Consider the following 6,844-nt stretch of genomic DNA (forward strand, 5'->3'; position numbering starts at 1 on the left):
AAAGAAGTTTGTTCTTATTGATGGCCTGTTTGATTTACCACAGCCATGTGATGTCTATTCCTTGGAAAGTCCTTATTCATGATCTACAACTCTTCAAAGGTCTACCTGCTTAAATGCCAGAGTTTTATTATTATTGTTATTATTATTAATTACTTAGGTGGTGACCTCAAGGCCTGATTAACATACATCATGTACATACATTTACGTACAAGACCACATATTCCTATCTCTATTCTGCTATTAGGCAATGTTAACTTGAACTCTGCAATGGCTTCCTTGGTTTATGTTCTTACTAGAATAGAACTTTGGTTCCTGTTTCTCTGTAATATTAATGTCGTTAATATTGTTTGTAATAACACAATTAAAATATGGTAGAATCCTCTGTGGCATTTAACTGCAGTGTCAATCTAACTCATTGGGAGTTTTTCTAATTCTTCTCTACTATATCATTATTTGTGCCATAACTAGATATAAATTCTTTTCATTTATCTTGAATTTTCCAAATATGAAAGGATTGTCCCCTTCCTTAGCATAGAAGCTATTTAGTACACTTTTATTATTATCAATCAGCTGTTCATATACAGTCTCTACTCCTTCTATAATTACTTATTTTCCATTTCCACAATTGCTCATCACTTTGAAATAGCAACTAATACAAATTTGTTATTTTTCTCGTAACAGAATAGAGAAATGATTTTTTTGGTTCAGCAGAAGAGTCCCATTAAAATTTATTTAAATAGTGTTAAAATACACACACATTTGAACATGTGCAGAGTGTAGAGTGTAGTTTGCCTCTGGCACCCAAAATCTGTGTATCTTTTTCTTTTTAATGTTTTCTTTAAATTTTTAATTTATTGGCTTTTGGCTTTCTACTCTATTCTTCATTTAACTAATCTTATGCTTACCTCGGTTTAAAAGAATAGAAATATGTGTGGGGTTTGTTAGTTCTCTCTCACACACTTTGGTCATTCTTAAAATAGAGGGTGTGCGTGTGATAACGTGCTGGCTCTTTCCTAAGGTAACCATAGAAACAAGATGTGAAGTGTACAATAAGCTCTGGAATTTAGATGATTCGAGAGAAGAACAAATACATCCCTTGAAGAAAGTACTTTTGATTGTTTACTTCCTTCAGTGAACCGGTAAAGTAAACTCTGTGTATGTGATATACAAAGAAATTATGTGTTTTCAACTTTGTAAAAAAAGATTGAATTGATGAACAGAAGAAATTTGATATGATGCTTATTGATGCAAACTGATATAAAACCACCAATGACTTAAAGTTAGTGGTTGTAAGGTGTGATACATTGGGAAACAAGATCAATTTGAATATTTCAACTATTACCTATTAGATTTGCAACATTTACCTTCAGTTTTCTTAGTAAATTCACAAAATTTATGGTTCTTATGTTTGAGAATCCTGACGTGGAAAATTTAGAAAATTGATTCTGTGTTCATTAAAAGGGAACTATTACTTATGTGCTGGTGGCTTAAATCTGTAATCCTCAAAACTCAGAAGGTTGGGATCTGAGGACAAAAGTTTGAAATCAGACCAAGCAGGAAAGCCTGTGAGATTCTTATCTCCAATTAATAACCAAAAAGCTTAAAGTAGAGCTGAGGTTCAAGCAGTAGAGTGCTATCCTTGAACATAAAAGCTCAGTGACAGTGCTCAGGCCCTGAGTTCAAGCCCCAGGGCTGACACCTATACTCCCCTCCAAAAAAAAAACCCTAAACAGAAGACTTTTCTATGACAAAGTTTATGATGTATTTTTCAAGTTCTACTTTCAAAGGTTTTACAGGTTATGCTGTGTAATTTCACATTAAATGAAATTTCATCCCAATCCCGTTGAAAATTCTGAACAGAGAACTAAATTCTTTAAAAAAAAAAACTAGGATACATTCAGATGCTATATTGTTATTGCTTCTCATAAAGTTTTGTATTTAAGTGTTTAAGACAAAGAGCTCAGAGAAGATTATGTGCTTCCTTAGAAAGTAATTGTCATCTTGTTCTCCAAGGCAGAATGAAAAGAGCTACTTCCACTCAGAACCAGAAGAGCCCAGGTAGAATGCACAGTTCTCTTGGTTCAGGGAAATAGATATACAATATATGCTCCACCTAGGCCATGACTATGCCATGGTCAGGAAACACTGCAAGTAGGGAAGCACATTTTTAAAAAATAAGGAAAAGGGGAAAAACAACAAAATCAAACTCAACAGGATTTTGAGCATGTTAGTTTGGTGTTCGTATCTGATCAGATGATCCCAGTTACTCTCTTGAAGAAAACTTTAAAATTTGAAACATTTTAGCAACCAATATAAATAATGGTCACAAGAAAATTATTATATTCACAGCACTGAAGTGAGGGAAAGCCAAATGTATCTTGAGGCAAATAAAATGAAAACACAGCATACCCAGACTTATTGGATACACAATTGTGGTTGCAACAGTAAAATCTATATTGTAGTTCCCTTGCCATTTAACTGTTTTTTCCTTTCTACATTCTCAGTTATCTATTAAAATATAATTTTGCTTGTGGTACTTAAGGTTGAACTCAGGGCCTCATGCATGCTAGGCAGATGGTCAATATCTGAGCTACTCCTTCAGCTTCTTATTGCTTTTGTTAGTTTTACAATAAGGGCTTGCTTTATGACTGAGCCAGAGCCTCCTACTGGTGCTTTTCTTTGTGGCTAAAGATGACAGGTATTGCCACTGCATCTATCTAGCATAGTGGCTTAGTTGCATAGCTGGGATAAAAGGTAGTTCTCATCTTTACAACAAAGATAAAAGACCTCATACATACATCATGCACATGGTTTATTCATCTGCAGTAGTAAAAAGGTATAAGTTTGCCTCTAAGACGAGGCAATGGGAAAAGAACTGACCTCTTGATATTTCTACTCAACATTATCTTAGAAGTTCTAACCAGAGCATTAGAAAAGAGACAAAGATAAATCATCTCTGAATTGGAGAGAGAAATGTAAAATTTTCCATTTTCAGATAACATTTTTATATGGGGAAACCCAAAGACTTTGGAGAAAATATAATTTTTCACACACCTGAGGAATCCAGATCAAATCTATGAGTTATCAGTTTACACTTGTTAGAATAGTTGATTAAAGAAATAAAAATCCAAACCTAAAACATCGCAATCAAATGATTCAAAGTGCTGGCAATAATTGTGAGGAATCTGAACACTTTCAGTGGGTATGTAAAATGGCCTACCTTCTACAGGACACAGAGAGATTTCTTTCTTATATGACCCAGTGATTAGGGTTATGAAGCTATATACACATATGCATCTTCATTGCAGTAATATTCATAATAGCCAAGATATGGATAATAGCACCAAAGTCCATTGGTAAATGAAGGGATAAAGAAAATTGGATATACACAAAATGAAGCATCATTGTGTATTGAAAATCCCAGCCATAATTGATAATATGGGTGGACTTCAAAGACATTATTTTAAGCAAAAAATAAGCTATTTCACTAAAGGATAAATGCTGTAATATTTCACTTACACAAGGCTTCTCAAATACATGTTCATGAAGTTAAACTGAAATGGACATTGCAAAGGTTGTAGGAAGGGAGAAGTAAAGGATTATTGGTTAACTGATATAAAGTTCTAGTCGTTCAGGCTGGGTAAATTCCAGAAACATGCTATGCAATAGAGTGTTTATAGGTAAAAATATGGTATTGTGCACTTAAAGTTTTTGTGAAAAAGTTGATATCAGTTGTTCTTAGAAATAAAACAAAGCAAGATGTTTGCAACACACATTCAGAAAGGGATATAAAGTAACAAATGGAGGTAATAATATATCTATTATCTTGTGGTGATGATATGATAGGTGTATGCATATGTTCATCAAATTGTATATATCAATCAGGTGTAGATATCATTGCATTTCAGTTATATTTCAGAAACACAGATTTAAATAATAGTTCTCTGAAGGTTTACTCACTTAAAGTATCAAAATTATGTTGTTTGTTTGGGGCTGTGGGTCTAGCCACAGAGGATAAGAATTGAGAAGCACATTATATTTTCATTCACGTTGTGAAATCTCTGTGAAAACAACATGATATTGTTGGCAGCTTTTATTGATCTTTCTCTAGAGTTTGACCCTACTGGACCACCTATAGCTAAGTTGTTTGATGTCAACAGGGACCAGGCAGAAAATGATGTCTATAAAGACCTTAAAACCCTTGGGGGTTCTGGGTCAATGGCAGCAGTCTCCTGACCGGACACATAACAAATTTGAGATGTCACAAACACTTTTTTTTAAACTAATACCTTTAAGACTTGATAATGTTAAGATAATTTTTATTTCAAAGATACATCCTTCTAAAATCTATCAAAAATATGAAATGCTGTATCCACTTCTATGCTTTTTCAGCCTTTCAAAAGCATTTGTAGGAACATGGATTAATGTCCAAATTTATTTTTGAAACTCTATCAAATAGTCCTTAAACATATTGTGGTATTTAATACAACCTACAATACGTAAGGTCAATCAATGTCTTTAAGGAGGGCATTTGTTCCTATACTGTGGGTTAGATTTTATCTTTCTCTTTATTTTCACTTTATGACCCATATCAGTTAATTAGTATCAACTGTTTACAAACTCTTGAAGGCTCAAACTATTGTCAGATTTTGTGGCAGAAAATAATGGGCCTGTTATTACCCATCCTTTTGCAAAAACATCAGCATCAAATGTTATGCTAGGAATGTCATAAAATTGTTCATGAAATATTCCCACTCAGGCAAATGAATTTGTTGTCTTTTCAAAATTTCTAAATATTACCAACTATAACCTTTTGTTTATGTAACTTCAAAACTCATTTACAGTTGCCATTGTTGGGTCATGTCATAATCTTAGTTGCTAAGGAGACTGAGCTCTGAAGAGGAAGGTTTGAAGCCAGCCAGCATAGACAATTCCAAGAAATGGTAATCCTAATTACAACTAAAAAGCTGGAACTCGAGAGGTAGCTCAAGTGGTACCAGCATTGAGTGAAAATACTGAAGGATGACATTTAGGCCCTGAGTTAAAGCTCAGTACCAGCACAAAAATAAAAAAAAAAAACCAAACTCTTAATCAGTAAAATGGATTCTTTGCATTTCTGTTGAAGATTTTAAGTTTCCTGGTAGATATTTCCCTTTAATGTTGACTTCTGATCAATCATGCTAACAACAACACAATTTCTATCAGCCTTGTAAGAAAACTGATGAGATTGAGAAAGTGTACTCTTACTGAATTAGAAATTTCTAACCAGAGAATTAAAATATCAGTTTTCATGATCAGTTCATATGAGTCTATGTCAACTAAAGTTTAGAAATTCTCTAATTGATAATTCTAATTCTTTCTCTGGTGACAGGGCTGTTTGCTGCTATTATGGTCTTTGATAAGAGTCATAATAAAATTATAAAGCCCTGCAACTCATGTAAATCTTAGATATGTAATGTAAATACTCATTGTCTCTGAACATTTCATTAGAGAGTGACATCTAAGGAAAACAGCTGCCCTTGTGTAAAACATGCTCAAAATTTTTGCTTGACAAATGAATATGCCATTTGTTTCAGGATTATCTAAGGATTTTTATTTCAACTTATTTACAACCTGTGCAGATGTTAGCATATTATGCCTTAAATTTAACCTATAAACATTAATTACTAAAAGAACAAGTCTTTTGACTTACTTATCTGGCCTGTGGAAGGCTTTCTTTTTCTATTTACTATGAAGAATTCACTTGCAATTGTTACAGGATGCAATAGCATACGCTGGATATACTTGATTTCAACCTAGAGATTATTTTGTGTTTTATATTATACTTGTGCAAAAGGGAATGCTGCTACACTGTTGGTGGGAATGTAAATTTGTTCAACCACTCTGGAAAGCAATATGGAGGTTCCTCAAAAGACTGAACATAGAGCTCCCCTGTGACACAGCAATCATACTCTTTGGCATTCACCCAAATGACCACACACCAGGCCACACTAAAGCTACCAGCACAATCAGATTCTTTGCAGCATTGTTTACCATAGCTAAGACATGGAATCAACCCAGATGCCCCTCAGTGGATTAATGGATCAAGAAAATGTGGTACATATACATGATGGAATTCTATGCATCCATAAGAAAGAATGGCATCGTCCTATTCATAAAGAAATGAAGATATAAAAAATATATTAAGCAAAGTAAGCCAGACTCAAAGACAGGTTGTATGGTTTCCCCCTGACTTGTAAGAATTAGAATATGCCTATCTTTAATCTACAAGTAAACCCAATGGATAGTAAAAGACAAAAAAATTAAACTTGGACATGATAAATAAAACAGGACTCTAAACATTCACACATTGAGACCAAAGGCAGATCTTTTTAAGAGAGGGTCAAAAGGGCACAATAGCTTTGTGAAAAAGATTGTTTAAATGATGTTTATTGAAATGACCATTAAGAAATGGAAGCATGAGTTGTATTTTTAATTTACTGTTTGAGGTTCTATTTTTCTTCTGTTTTTCCCCCCATCTTGTTGCTGTTTGTGATCTTTATACACTATGTCTTGTAAGTAAGATTATTTGATTTTAGTTTTTTTTTTTTATACTTTGCTTATGTGGTGCTGAGGAATCGAACCCAGGGCCTCAGGCATGCAAGGCAAGCGCTCTACCACTGAGCCATCTTCCCAGCCCGATTATTTGATTTTAGAAGAGGAAGGAGAAACACAGAAATGGTGGAACTACAAAGGGTGAATCAATTCCGCAGTGATACTCACTAGACACTTTGTTAGAAATGAACTATACAGCTCGGGGGGAGGGGAGGAAGGAAGATCAGGAGGGAAAAATCTGGGAGAAAAT

Source organism: Dipodomys ordii, unplaced genomic scaffold, assembly GCF_000151885.1.
Source record: "Dipodomys ordii isolate 6190 unplaced genomic scaffold, Dord_2.0 Scaffold65, whole genome shotgun sequence".
Lineage (NCBI taxonomy): Eukaryota > Metazoa > Chordata > Mammalia > Rodentia > Heteromyidae > Dipodomys > Dipodomys ordii.